Raw genomic sequence first — 16,171 nt, 5'->3', positions numbered from 1 at the left:
ATTCTCTCCCTGTCAGTCATGGAGCAGGGAAGGAGGGGTGACAGAAAAGGTGAGAGAGGGAGGGCGTGGGAGGAGGGAGGTTGGGGAGGAGGAGGTGAAGAAGAAGAAAGGAGAAGAAAAAAAGGGGGAAGGACAGGAAGAGGAGGAGGGGAGGGAGGGCAGGGAGAGCCCAGGAGGGAAGAGGAACAAGTCAAGTCTTTTATATCATGCCCCGCAAAACCCTCCGTACCACAAAAATCTCTGTTTTTTCATCCACAGTCGGTGACTATTGTTTGCTTTTTATGAAAATACATTTTTCTCTCTTTGTAGCCCTGGGTTAGAACAAGGGCTTTGGAGTCAAATGTCACAGCTTGAAAAGCCAGATGAGAGCCTTTTGAAACCCAGGAGTCTGTGACCTTGAGAAGATAAGTCAATTTCTCTACATTTCATTTCCCTCAAATGGAAACAAGTGGGGTAATAAATCCACCTTTCTTGGTGCTGCGATGAGAGCAGAATAAGTAAATACGTACCGTGCTCGGTGGACTGCCTGATACACAGGTCGTGTGTCGTGTGAAATATAAAATATCTCTATCAAAAGGGTACTACTTACACTTTCAAATCATAATTTTAAAAAATATCTCCTGATGGTCGGTATAAAATGTTACTCAGCGTTTACGTAAATCCTAGCAACACAAAGTCACTCTAAAGCAGCTCAATGAAAGAGACTCAAAAACCAAGGAAATAAAATGTAAATCTTTCTAAAGCATGAAGCTGGGTGGTCTTAGGACAATCAAGACTGTTCAAAGAGAAAGATTCCACCAAGAGACATAAGGATCCAGACTTCCTCTTTTATAAGCTGGATGAAACTGGGGACATATTACACAATGCCACTCAGCATGCTCTCCAACCTGGACTCAGGATGAGCTCCCGGAGAAACTGCAGGGAGGGAACTGAAGAGAGGATGAACGAGAGGAGACGGTTCAACTCTGGCCCAGGGCACCACCTGGCAAAGGGCCTGGCTCATAAATACAAGTGAAATGAGTGAATGAATGAAGACGTAGGAAGAAAAACTACAGGTGACTGTGAAAAGCTGATGAATGTGCTCCACTATGTCACATGAAACTGAGAAATGAGGCCAGGTACCCATAAAGGACTCGCTGTAGCTAAGTGATGCAATAAGATTTCCACACTTGGTAATAAAGTGGTATTTGGGCTGACCTTGAATGCTATTCATGGAAGTTCTATTGTGGGAAATGAGGCACAGGGGGAAGAAAAGGGTGAGGTTAGGATCTCACCAAATTTGGGGGGGGGGCGGGCAGTGGAGACAGCAAGGTCCTGGTACAGGATATGTGAAGAGCTTTGCCTGGGGTTAGGATGAAAATTCCCGTCTTCTCAACACAGCATTTACTTATCCATCTAGCCGCTCAGGCTTACTGTGTGTGTTCTTGTGACAGGCACGGGACACCTGCCTACAGGACTTCAATTCCTCAAAGAAATAATACATGCAAAACTTGGAGGCATGTATTATCATCTCCATCACACAGATGAAGAAACCAAAGATTGGGCTTACTCACTGCACTCTATTTCTAGTAAATGATTAAACTAGGACTCACATGGTGCTTGGAGTCAAGATTTATGTTTTTGACTATTCTTTAAAAATAGTCACCATGCTTATATTCATTCAGGGATATTCACTGTCTGCCTATATTAAATGCGGTAAGTAACATTATATCCTTGTACGTACAAAGCACTGGTCTTGCTCCTTAAAGAATCAAAATCTGATTGGGAACTGTATGCCTGAAGTCGACGGTATGAAAGAGGAGTGGGGAAGAGTGGAATGTCCAGTTGTCTGCCTGGTGTAGTTCTCATCTCTGCCTTTCCCCAGCTGTGGGACCTTGGGCACTACATACCCTTTAAGGCCTCACTTAGTTCATCTGCAACATGGAGATGACAATAATCATAATAAGTCTCTGGCTTGGGAGGATTAATTTAGGTCATACATGTCAAATACACAGAATGAGAACTACCACAGACAAGCAACCAATGGACGTTAACTTGTATTAATACAGTGCTTCAGAAATTTAAAACTGCTCTATATACATATGTGTGTGTGTTTATATATATGTGTGTGTATATATATATGTGTGTGTGTATCAAATTTATTGCCACCCTCACAATTCCATGAGGCTGGTAGATAAGATGAGAGCCTTCAGTATCACTTAGCAGTACTATGACCTAGTCCTGGCAAACTCATCTTCCATTCTCTTAGGGGACTTCCATAACACGCTCTCTTCACAAGCCTTTGGTAGTTCTCAGCTATTGACCTTCCTTCCTACTTTATTGAGAAAAGTGAATTAATTAGGAAAAAAAAAACCAAAAGACAAAAAACCTTCCCACCTCTCTGCATCTGTGCCAGCTCCTCCCTTCCTTGTTGTGATGGATGAAGTGTTCCTTCTGTGGGAAGCAGAGTACTGGTCCCATAAAAGATGTCCATGTCCTAACCCTCAGAACCTGTGAACGTGTTACATTATAGGACAAAGGGGAATGAAGGGACCAGACGGAGTTAAGGGTGTTATTCAGCTGGACAGGGAGATTATTCTGGCTGATTTGGATGGATGCGGTGTAACTGCATGGGATTTCAGAATGGGAAAGAGGGATGGAGAAGAGCTAGGTTGGGATGATTTGATTAGAAGGAGGACTCGACCCACTGTTGCTGTCTGTGAAGAAGAAAGAAGAGGCCTCAAGCGAAGGAATGAGGATAGCCTTTCCTTTTCCAAATCTGAAAAGATGATATGGATTCTTCCCTAGAGCCTCCAGGGAGGAAGGCAGCCCTGCTGACACTGGGATTTCAGCCCAATGAATTCCATTTCAGACATGTGATCTCCAGAACTGAGATCCTGCCTTGAGGCAGGGAGCCCAGCTCTCTACACCCAACAGACTGGCATTCAGATGCAGACTGCCCTGGGAGACAGTGTGACCTCAGATGAGGCTGCTTCCTTCAACTGAGACCAATTTCCAAAGAGGGATTCAGCTGAGTTTCCAGCAGCTGAGGCAATGAATACCTCAGTACTGACGGGAGAATCTCAGCAGCACACCACAGCATCTGCTACTGGACCCTTCCACCTCCTCCTCCCTCCATCTGAAATGCTTTCCTCCCAGACACATGCAAACCTCTTTTTCAGCTCCTCCAGACCTTTATCAAATGTCCCTTCTCAGTGACACCGTCCTTGACCCCCTAATTAAAGCCGTATTACTCCCCCCCAAATTCTCTATCCTTTTCCTGATTTATTTTCCCTCGTAGCACTTATCTGACACCCATTAATACTTTATTATTTTGTATTATTATGTTTCTCCCTGCACTGCATTGGAATCTCTAAGGGTGAGGACTCTGCTCTGTACTGTGCTTTATATCCAGCACTCAGGACAGCACTGGCCCTCTAGAGATAGTCAATAAATATTTGGTGAATGAATGAACAGATGAGAAAGCAGAGGATTAGAGAAGCTAAATACTTACCCAAAGTCAGATAACAAGGGTGAAAAATTAATGAGATTCTAGATGTAAATTCAAGTTCTTGGATTCAAAGACTAGTGCTCAAATATTTTCTTGAGCAATCAATGTATCCTCCCTGATGGCTCTTCACATGCTGTAACTAAATATGAAAAATTGTCAAAATGGCACTGTTGATCCCCAAATGAAGAAAGAATTAGATGGAAAGGGAGAGATAGGATTAGAATATAATCAGTAGTAAGTGGTCATATTTTGACTAAAAATACATCATTGAATCCATTTGAAAATATAGCCTTCATAGAACTTTATTCATTTAGCAAAAGTATTATATGCCAGGCTCCAGGGATAAAGTCATTGAAACAATGAGGACATGCCTATTATCTCCTGGACTTCTGATAGCCTTATCCTATAAAATACATTTAGGCAATAAGATGTATGTGTATCAAAAATGGAAAAATACTACTCATCTGAAATCAGAATTCCTCTTAAGATTGGTCTCTAAGAAAAAAAAAGTGCAGATTTCTTAACTAACCCATGCTCTAGATGATGGTGCCTGAAGTAATGAAGAGAGCTAGTATTTGGGCAAAACACTAGCTAAAAGTAAAAAACAAACAAACAAACAAACAAACAAACAAAAACCCCACTAACTGTCTTGATAAATCATTTTAACAGAAGTGATTTGCATTATAAAGGCTGGAAAACACTTTTGCTTCCTCAGTTCATTGTAATCCTCACATGGAGGCTTCCAAAGCAACAGAGGAACAACTAAGCTACAAATTTTTAAATATATTCTGAAAATCACTCTGTTGAGTCACTCGCATTTTATCCCAAATAGGTCCGTAAAATGTTGGGCCTTAGCCATGCTGTGCTCATAGTATAGTAGCTCCTCTCTGCATCTGAATGCATCAAGAAGCAGGGAAGGTAAGTGAACAGGGTTGAGTTATGAATATAATTTTATTTGAAAAAGGCATCTTCACAAGATACAATAAATGATCACAAAATGAGTTCACCCTAGATTAACAATATGGACCCTAAACCCAGTGATAAATGTCCTTATAAAAAGAAGAGAAGACAGGAGTTCCTGCTGTAGTGCAGTGGCTTAAGAACCCAACTGCAGTGGCTTGGATCGCTGGGGAGGAAGAGGATGGATCCTCCAGTAAAGAGTGTTAAGGATATGGCATTGTCATAGCTGTGGTAATGGCCTCAGCTGCGGTTCGGATTCAATCCCTGGCCCAGGAAATCCCATATGCTGCAGAAACAACAACAACAAAAGAATAGAAAAGAAAGAAAGAAGAGAAGACAGAGGAGAAGAAACAGTGACAATCAGAGGATCACATGGAGGAAGAGGAGGAGACTGGAGTTAGGCTATGGAAACTAGTAGCCAAGGAGCACCTGGAGCCATCAGAAGCTGAAAGAGACCAGCAGAGACTTTAGAAGAGGATCGCCTTGTGAACACCTTCACTTTGGGACTCTAGGACTTGGGAAGAATGCATTTATCTTGTTTTAAAGCACCAAGATTGCAGTAATTTGTCATGGTAGCCCTAAAGAACTCATCTGGCAAGTGTTTCCGGGATGATGAAAGTAACCTCCAGCACCTTCATGAACTTCCACACAAGCTCAAAGTCTGAGCACTCATCATCTCTCAGGGAAGAATCCCCTTGCCTTTGTAGTTTTGATTTTTTCTGCTCAGAGCTGATTAGATCTAGTCTGATTTTTTTTTTCTTTGTATTTTTAGAGCTGCACGCACAGCATATGGAAGTTCCCAGGTGAGGGGTTGAATCAGAGCTGTAGCTGAGGGCCTATACCACAGCCACAACAACATGGGATCCAAGCCACATCTGCCACCTAAAGAACAGCTCATGGCAACAGCAGATCCTTAACCAACTGAGCAGGGCCAGGGATCAAACCCACAGGCTCATGGGTAATAGTTGGGTTGGTAACCCGCTGAGCCCCAACAGGAACTCCCTGAGTTTTTTTTAAACTCAGTATTCCATTGGTCATTACATTCCTAACCTTAAAAAACATCTAGTTTTAAACAAGCCAGCTGCCAAGTCAATAAACTCCCCTCCTCCAAGTAAGTAATATCAAGATAGATTTACAAGAAACAGCAAAAAGGAACTAAATCATGCCAGGAACATTTCAGCCTGTGGCATGCCCACCCCAGATGAACCAAAGGGAATGGGAAAGCTATGGAAGGTGGGAGAGGCAAGACAGGAAGAGCAAGGAGGCAATTTCAGCAGGACACTATAAAGAACGTTCTAAATTTTTAAAGTGGAAATGCAATTATTTCAGTGTCTCCCCCAACTATTAAAATACTTACTTCTTCTCCTTCTTTGAATGACAAATGGGCTCATCATCAGTATAATGCATTTTATAGTGGAGTCCCTACAGTTCTGCCTCACCGGTTAATTGTTACACAATGGTCTTTACAGCTAATTCAGTGAGCTGTGACAGGGCAGAAACTTTCTCATATTTTCTTCTTTTATATCTCCAGTTTCTTTTCGGGGCCAAGTAAAGAGCAGATCATGAGGAGATATTTAGTAACTGATTTGTCTTTATATTCCTGTTCATAAGATTCTATTCTAGTATTTCAACTGTTTTGATTAATGAATATAAAAGTATTGGTATGACAGTGTACGAGCAGATGTAAAAAATAGTCAGCATGCTATATGTGTGTCTAGACAACCCCCTCACTCCATCCCACCCCCACGCTAATATGCAACAGAAATATCTGACCCTAAATCAATGCTAGAAAAGAACTCTCATCACATCTGAGTATTCTAATAATATATTAGATAACTACTTTTTACAAAGGATAACCAGAAAGATGAAAATATCATCTAGGCAGCCTACGATGGAGTTTTTACATAAATAACATTAGACTGAAAGGCTCCTGTCAAATGTCTGAATCTGAAACACCACATGCTAGTTGTATATGATTAGCTGTAAGTCTACACTAGTTCAAGAATATTTCAAATACTTTGGGGAAAATTCATAATAATAATGTTAATTTTGCATTTAAGCTGTTCTAGCCACTGTTCTAAAAACTTCACATTCATTGAATTTACTTATTTATTTATGTATGAATATATATATTTATTTATTTATTTTGCTTTTTAGGGCCCCACCTGTGGCATGTGGAAGTTAAATGGGTGCTACAGCTACAGCTGCTGGCCTACACCACAGCTACAACAATGAAGGATCTGAGCCACATTTGAGAACTACACCACAGCTCGTGGCAACGCTGGATCTCCAACCCACTAAGTGAGGACAGGGATCCAACCGGCATCCTCTTGGATACTATTCAGACTCATTTCCACTGCAGCTCAATGGGAACTCCCACTTATTTATTAAATCATCAAATACATGCCGAGTATCTGACGGTGAATTTGATGTGTCCACTTGAGTGGGCCAAGGGGTTTCTAGAAATTTGGTCAAAATTTTCTCTGGGTGTTGTGTAAGAGTATTTTTGTATGAGATTAACATTTTAATTGGTGGCCTGAGTAAAGATTTCCCTCATGATGTTGGTGCATCATCCTATTCCTTGAAGACCTAAAGAGAACAAAAAGGCTGAGTGAGTGGAAACTTCTCCCACCTGCCTTATTGAGCTGGGACATTGGTCTTTTCCAGTCTCTGGGCCCAGACAAAAGCATCAGCTCTTCTTGGGTCTTAAGCCTGCCAGTTGTTGGACCAGAAAAGATTGAGAAGATGTGATAGTCACACACACACACATACACACACACACACACACACACACACAAAGGAATACTACCCAGCCATAAAAAGAACAAAATAATGCCATGTGCAGCAACATGGACAGAACTAGAGACTCTTATTCTAAGTGAAGTAAGTCAGAAAGAGAAAGATAAATACCATATGATATCACTTATATCTGGAATTAAATATATGGCACAAATGAATCTTTCCTTAAAAAAGAAACTCATAGACTTGAACAGACTGGTGGTTGCCAAGGGGGAGGGGGAGGGAGTGGGATGGACTGGGAATATGGGGTTAATAGATACAAACTATTGTATAAGCAATGAGATCCTGCAGTATAGCAATGGGAACTATATTTAGTCACTTGGGAAGGAACATGATGGAGGATAATGTGAGAAAAAGAATATGTGTGTGTGTGTGTGTGTATGAGTGTGTGTATGAGGGAGAGAGAATGGGTCACTTTGCTGTACAGTAAAAAATTAACAGAACACTATAAATTAACTATAATAGAAAAAATAAAAATAAGTATATATATAAAAAAGAAAATACACCATTAGCTCTCCTGGTTCTCAGGGTTTCAGACCCAGAATGAACTATACATAGGCTCTCCTGGGCCTCTAGCTAGCCAGCTGCAGAACTTAAGTACTTCTCAGCTTCTAGAACCATGTGAGCCAATTCCATATAAATGTCTTTCTATTTCTGTAGGAGTCATTACATAGGGATTGCGCGCTCATACACACACACACACACACACACCTCCCACTGTTCTGTTTCTCTGGAGAGCTCTAATAGAGCGCAAACTTGGTAAAGGCAGGTTCTGGGACTACCACTGTAAAAAGAATAGACTACAAACCCATGTTGTCAGGGTTTTACATTCTAGTCATTTAATCTGAAGAGGAAACCACAACATACCCATACTAATATTTGTGTAGCTCTATATTACAATGAGTCCTTAAGAACTGCTTTCACTCTAGATCCAGGTCAATAATCAAATGGGTTCCCATTGAAGTTGCAGAGATCTAGTACATCTTAACAGTATTAATTTTATCTGTGTTTTCATTGATTTATGTCTCATCAGTTTAGCTACTACATGCTCTGTTCCTGAGCATATGTGTGTGCGTCCTGCCATGTTGTGTTGTTTCTGCAGTTAGTTCAGCTAAAAGCTGATTTATGAGGTGGGAAGCAAAATTGTGCCTTTTTTGCTTCATCAGGAAGTTTAAGTTCAAATAACAATAAACTTCGAGAAAAACCTGTCTATAATTATTGATGAGAAAGGTACTTTCAGATACTCTTTGAAATAATATTTTGTTTTCTTTCACAGCTATAAAAATGGTAGAGGACTTTTAATTAAAGTACAATTGATTTACGACGTTGTGCCAATTTCTGCTATACAGCAAAGTGACCCGGTCATACATAGTTATACCTTCCCTTTCTTATACTCTATCATGGTCTATCCCAGGAGATTGGATATAGTTCCCTATGCTGCACAGTAGGACCTCACTGTTTATCCATTCTAAATGTAATAGTTTGCATCTACTAACCCCAAACTCCCAATACATCCTACTCCCTTCCTCCTCCCGCTTGGCAACCACCAGTCTGTTCTCTCTGTCTGTGAGTCTATTTCTGTTTTTGTAGTAGGCTCCTTTGTGCCATATTTTAGATTCCACATATAAGTGATATCATATGGTATTTGTCTTTCTCATTCTGACTGACTTCACTTAGCTAGCCAGCTGCAGAGCTTAAGTACTTCTCAGCTTCTAGAACCATCTAGTTGCATCCATGTTGCTGCAAATGGTATTATTTTGGTATTATTTTGTTCACTTTTTATGTCTGAGTAGCATTGCATTGTATATATCATAATCCATTCATGGGTACAGGAAGTCTTTAAACCATATGGTAGAGAAGTGCTAAGGTTTAGAAGTTAGCAAACATGGTTGCAGGTCTTCATTTGATTAGATTTATAAAATTGGCCTATTTGCTTAACCTACCTTCCAGTTCTGACCTATAAAATAAGGATAACAAGAATATCTGCCTCTATTGCCAAAGGGGAGGAAAGGCGGGGGAGGGAAGGATTGGGGGATTGGGATTAGCAGATGCAAACTATTATATATGTGACAGACAAAAAACAAGGCCCTATTGTATAACACAAGGCATTATATTCAATACTCTGTTATAAACTAAAGAGAAAGGAATCTGGAAAAGAATAATATATGTGTATATGTATAACTGAATTACTTTGACCAGAAACAAACAGAACATTGTAAATCAACTATACTTCAATAAACAATAAAAATAATTTATTTATCTATTTTTTATTTTTTTAATTTTAATGATTTTTATTTTTTTCAATTATAGCTGGTTTATAATATTCTGTTAATTTTCTACTGCATAGCAAGGTGACCCATTCACACATACATATATACATTCTTTTTTCTCACATTATCATGCTCCATCATAAGTGACCAGATATAACTTCCAGTGCTATACAGCAGGATCTCATTGCTTATCCATTCCAAAGGCCATAGTTTGCAGCTCTTAACCCCAAATTCCTAGTAATTTAAAAATTAAGGCTGTGTGTGGAAAGAAAGAATATCTACCTCCAAACGCAGCACTAGCTATTCAATGAGCCAATGAGTATAAATCTCTGAGCAGTTCTTAGGATAGATTCAATACTCACTAGGTATTAGGTAAAACTAATGACTAGAGATATTTATGTTAAACCTTAGCATCAATTTAATATTTTAATGCATATGTGCAAAATTAAGTCTGGCTGGCCAGAAAAGCATAAATTTGTTGGGAGAAATATAAGATGACCTGGTGGCCAGGTGTGAGAGCAGGAGCACAGATGCCCAGCAAAAGAGCGTTTACTAGGTGCTCAGTTTGTACCAGGCCCCTAACAGACAGCACACCTCCATCAGCCCATGGAGCCAATAGGCAGCTGATATTTGCTAAGGAGCTCTGTAGGTCAGCTCTGTGTTGGGTGCTATGGAGACAGCAGGGAGCAAAATTAGGAGTTGCTGGCCTCTTGGAGGTTGTCCTCACTAAATAGCTGGTGATGACTGATTGTATGAAGTGCTTATCTGGGCAAATTTTTTCTCTAAAGGGCCAGATAGTAACCATTTTAGGCTTTGTAGGCAGTCGTCTCTGGCAACTATTCTATTTTCCATTTTAACACAAAGACAGACTCAGGCACTATGTACATAAAGAAGCATTGCTCCGTTCTAGTAAAACATTACTTAAGAAACAGGAGACAGGCAGGCTGGAGTCTGCAGGGCTCTGGATAGGGAAGGAAGGAAGTAATCACCGGTCTAGGGGAATTGAGAGGGCTTCCATAAAAGGAGGAAGGAACTAAATGAGTTTGCTTTGAAGAAACACTAGGCTCCCTAGAAAGGCAAGAGGCGGGAAGGGAACTCCAGGCAATAGGAACAGACTGTGCACAGTCCCAGAGGCACGAAAGGACACCGCTTGCTGAGGAAAAGTGACAAACCACAGGAACTAGGAGACTGGGGTCAGAGAGAAAGGAACAGAGAAGCAGAAAAAGCTGTTTTTTACGTAGCTCTATGGTGGTTAGAAGCAAAGTTCTTATTATCTTTCAGTGTTTTTAAAGGTCAGCCGTGTTTCCCCTCCCAAAGTGAAATGATAACATGATGCAGTTCAAAAGCTGGTCGGATCAAATTGCCATCTAATCATTTAATTAAAGCCCCAAGCTGGCACCAGCCATCCTCAGGGCCCATTTTTCATTTGGGCACATTTCATTACACTTTTCAAAGCAAATTTGCCTTTTCAAAGGCGAAAAATGCAAATGACTAGGTTTGAAAGGAAATGCATAACACTCTGCATAATGACAGAGATTTTCTTGGAAAGCAGTAATGCACAGACAGAGCTGTCTTTAGGGGGTGGGGATGGCTTATCAGCCCTATAGGAACTCTACATGATATTTCATTACAGCACCAGGACGCAAACGAAGTGAAATACCAAATGCCAGAAAGCACACAGCCATCCCATGTCTCTCTTTCCAGCATCACTGCAACCACATTTTGAAATAGGATGCATCCTTTTGGACCTGATAAATGAAGGACATTTATACTGTGGCCAAGAAAATAATTAAAACCTAGGAGGAACTGACCTGTTCAAAAGACGGGAATGGGAACACTTAAAGACCAATTAACATAAAGCATTAATAGGCAAATTGGAATACAGTCAAACAAAATTCTCAGGAGTAAGAGAACGTCCACCTTGAGGCAGTTTAATGCATGGTGGTGGTTTTCACGATCAGGGAACAAAAGTGACCTTAACAATATAAATCAGCATCTTCCTCCTCAGTTCATGGAAACTCTCAGAAGCACTGTTTCCCAATTACTCCGTCTTCTACCTTGAAAGATGAAGCTACAGCACAAATTTTATGAATTCACAGACCCCAAAGTGGGAAGCAATTAGTTCAAAGGAGAGAGAGTGGTAAAAAAATAAATAAATAAATAAACATCTGTCAATGTGTCATTTACCATCAGGGAGAGAAGGAAAGCTTAAGGCTGCCAGTTAAATCTTTTCATCCCATGAAAGAGCCACAGCAGCTAGAGCAACAGCATCCACTGTGAGGTTGAGAGTCTGGACAAAGTTCAAGGTTGCAAACTATTCAGCTTCATGGCCAGAGTATGTGTGGGTATTTCAAACAAGAGCTTCTGACCAGAGAAGTTCACTAGTACTTGAACCATAGCTGGTTAGTTCAGCCAAAGCCTCATTTGAGAGTAAGCTCAAGACCTCATTCTATTCCTTATACAGAAAGGATGCTCATCCCCAGCCAGGCCACCTGCTGATCCAGGCATTCAATTCAGATTGCCACCCCACCTTGTTGACATGGGGGGAAACTGGAGCACAGCAGGACTCTTGACACAGCCTGCCTGATGCAATTTTTCTTCAACTTTAATTTTGATTACATTGAAATATAATATATTCAGAAAAGTATACTTATAATGCACACCTTTATGAATTGTCACATGAAAGCACCCATGTAACCAATAATTAGGCAAAAAGCATAACATTACCAGCACCTTGAATTTACCCTCACACCCTCTGACTTCTAACAACATAGGGTAGTTTCTCATGGTTTGTATTTTGTACCAGCAGAATCATACGGTAGATTCTAATGCATCCAGATTATTTGGGCCCACATTAAATATGTGAGATTCCTTCATATCACTAGGTCTAGCTGCAGATTGTTCTTTGTCATTGCTGTAGAAATTTCCACTATATGCTTATACCACAATTTATTTCTCTATTCCACTATTGATGGTTGCTTGCATTATTTCCTGCTTTGAGCTATGCAGAATGGTGCTCCCCTGAATTTCCTGTATATTGCTCTTGGGGAGTATGGCAGATTTTGATCTTGTCACTTTGATGTGAAAAAAAAAATGGCAGTATGGCATTTTGACATGGCTGTGCCAAGGTTTTCGGGTTAATATGTGAAATCCTCATCTTTTGTTTAGAGTCATGAATGAAAGACACTGTCCTAATTCACACTCTGTCTCTGACCCTCCCATCACCTTCCACCCTGCCCCGTTCCTCACCATCCTATCTAGTTCAAGAGGCTGATGGGGAGATATGAACAGAAATGGACAGCCGAGGGGCATGGCAGTTCACCTGCAGTCTCCATCGCCCTCCTTAAGGGGAAAACAAAATGTGCTTTTAAAACCACATAAAGATTTCTTAAAGGAAAAATTTTAACTGAGAAGGTTTCCTGCCTCCAGCACAGGAATCAATAATTATAACACACTCTATTTGAAGATTATCAAGTAGCAGCAGTTGTTGGAGAGAGGCAGAGACAGAGAGACAAAGAGAAAAAGAGAAAGATAGAGAATATACAACCCACTGTAATTCCAGTTTCAGGTGGGAAAGGCTATGGACATAGCAAGGCAAGAAAAATTCTGCCTGACAAGAGTTGCCTCAGGTAGATTGAAGTTTGGAAGGCTTTGGGGCAGGGAGATGCACTGGGAATGTGGGAATTTTTTTGGGGGGGGTGAGGGCTTTCTAGCAATGATTTTTCCATTGCTTCTTCTTAATCACAACTCAAATTTTTCATCTATGTGATTGCAGTGGTGCTGACCCAACCTCTGGGTTTAGGGGCGGACACTGATTGATTTAATTTAACCAGGATAGTCCATTTTTTTAGCCACAGTGATGGGTTTAAGGATGGATTTAATCCACTTCTGAGCCAATCCTTCTTTTGGTTTCAGACATTAGGGCACATGACCCAAGACAGTTCAATCACTGTGAGAATTAGTCTTTTTTGAAAAGGCTGAAACACAGACTCTATTTAGTTGTTCATTCTTTTTTTTTTTTTGTCTTTTTGTCTTTTTGCCTTTTCTAGGGCTGCTTCCCGCGGCACATGGAGGTTTCCAGGCTAGGGGTCAAATCGGAGCTGTAGCCGCTGCCGGCCTACGCCAGAGCCACAGCAACGTGGGATCCGAGCCGCGTCTGCAACCTACACCACAGCTCACGGCAATGCCGGATCCTCAACCCACTGAGCAAGGTCAGGGATCGAACCCACAACCTCATGGTTCCTAGTTGGATTTGCCAACCACTGCGCCACGACGGGAACTCCTAGTTGTCCATTCTTGACTAGGCAGTGTGAAAGAGGATGTCTGGAGGAAAAAAAAGCTGGATATGGCAGGAGAAGCCTGTATTATGTAAACCTCAGGAACTGGGTTAATGCATAAGACACATAGTAGAAAGATAAGGTTTTTTTTGTTTGTTTGTTTGTTTTGTCTTTTTGCCATTTCTTGGGCCGCTCCCAAGGCATATGGAGGTTCCCAGGACATGGGTCTAATTGGAGCTGTAGCCACCGGCCTACGCCAGAGCCACAGCAATGCGGGATCCTAGCCGTGTCTGCGACCTACACCACAGCTCACAGCAACGCCGGATCCTTAACCTACTGAGCAAGGCCAGGGATTGAACCCGAAACCTCATGATTCCTAGTCGGATTCGTTAATCACTGCGCCACGACGGGAACTCCGAAAGATAAGTTCTTATAATATCACTTTTGTCCTAGATGAAACTATACTAAAGTGAGGCACCTTACTGGATGTTTCTTACATGGGCTAATGGATTCACTTTTTAAAATATCCAATTTGGAGTTCCCATCGTGGCTCAGTGGTTAAAGAACACAACTAGCATCCAAGAGGTTTCGGGTTTGATCCCTGGCCTTGCTCAGTGGGTTAAGGATCTGGCACTGCCATGAGCCATGGTGTAGGCTGCAGACGCAGCTCAGATCCGATGTTGCTGTGACTGTGGTGTAGGCCAGCAGCTACAGCTCTGATTCTACCCCTAGCCTGGGAACTTTCATAGGCCATGGGTGCGGCCCTAAAAAGACAAAAGACAAAAGAAAAAAAAAATCCAATTTGAACTGGGTTTTCTATTGCTCCAATCAAAACTTGCAAAAATTTAATAAGTGCTGTTTGATCCGGACCTGAAAATATAAGCAGCATTCAACAGGCAAAGGTGACATTAAGTTCTGTTCCAGGAGCAAGCACAGTAAAAACGAAGGCTGTCTGTGGTCCAGCACCCAGACTACAGAGGCATTTAGCACAGTGGGAAGCAGTATCATTCATGGCTTAAGATAAATCATGGATCAGCAAACTTTTTCTGTAAAGAAGTAGATAGATAATATTTTCCATTTTGCAAGCCAGATGATTTCAGTCATGACTACTCAGCTCTGCCATCGTAACATGAAATCAGCAATAAACAACAGGCAGACCAACAACCATGGCTATGTTCCAATTAGCCTCATTTATGGACACTGAGTTTGAATTTCACGTAAGTGCCGTGTGCCACAAGAGGCTGTATTCATTTTGATTTTTTTCAATCATTTAAAAGTGGTAAAAGCATTCTTAGCTCATGGTCTATAATTTGCCCTCCCCCGAGGTAGAGTGAACACAAGATTTCTACATTTACACCCTACTCAACATTTGACAAATTCCTTAATCTCTCTAAACCTTGCTGACTTCATTGGTGGAATTACAGATCATTATAGTGCTTAACTCACAATTTTGTTCCAAGATTTAAATAATCTAATCATTACAGAAAGTGTCTAATACACAGTAGTCTGATACACAGCATCCAAAAAAGACTAGTCATCTTGTGATTGACTAGTAAGGTCCTTGGATACTAGGCTACCTATCTCAATAATAGAAAGTCATCAGTGTTTTCTGAGCAGAAAATTTATACAGAGCTGTGCCTTTGGAATTTCACAAAGGCATCTGTCACAAGGATAAATTGGAAAAGGGAGTACCTATTTAAATTGACCTAATGTGTACCATCTATCTAGCTTAGGAAACTTGGATGTTTATTAGCATCCTGCTTTTCATTTCAGTGCAGCATTCAGTGTTAAAAAAAGAATGAGGAGGAGGAGGAGAAGGGGAGGGGTCAGGAATTTTGTTGTTTTTTGGGAGATCATGCTTCCAGTTCCATGCAATGCATTCTTTAGAAACAAATTCTTTCAGAGACTCAGCTGAGCTGATAAACATTTTAAAATCCATGGTCACTTCTGGTTTGAACTGCATTTGTTGGTTTTGATAATTTATTCATTGACGAATTAGTTCAGCCAAATCTTATAGACTGTCTCTTTCTACAAGCCCAGATGGTACCCCATCACACAGATGATGGGGAATAAAACCACATACTGTATTTGTCAGACACCCCACTGGGTAACTGATAACCCAAAAAAATTATTCAGTAAAGATTTTCGGAGTGTCCATTGTGGCTCAGTGGAAACAAATCCGACTAGGAACCATGAGGTTGTGGGTTCGATGCCTGGCCTCGCTCAGTGGGTTAAGGATCTGGAGGTGTTGCTGTGTGTGAGCTATGGTGTAGGTCCCAGACACGGCTCGGATCTGGCGTTGCTGTGGTTCTGGCGTAGGCCGGTGGCTACAGCTCCAATTAGACCCCTAGCCTGGGAACTTCCATATGCCGTGC

At 41.1% G+C, this 16,171-nt stretch overlaps 1 protein-coding gene across 1 annotated transcript in view; it reads right to left on the bottom strand.

The window, feature by feature from the left end:
* SGCD (sarcoglycan delta) overlaps positions 1-16,171 on the bottom strand; it is a 1,013,702-nt gene that overhangs the window by 746,510 nt on the left and 251,021 nt on the right. The gene's annotated exons all lie outside the window — the stretch shown is intronic.

This window comes from Phacochoerus africanus, chromosome 1 (genome assembly GCF_016906955.1).
Source record: "Phacochoerus africanus isolate WHEZ1 chromosome 1, ROS_Pafr_v1, whole genome shotgun sequence".
NCBI classification, from domain to species: domain Eukaryota; kingdom Metazoa; phylum Chordata; class Mammalia; order Artiodactyla; family Suidae; genus Phacochoerus; species Phacochoerus africanus.
Note: the sequence above shows the minus strand (reverse complement) of the source record. Positions and strands in the feature narration are given on the sequence as shown.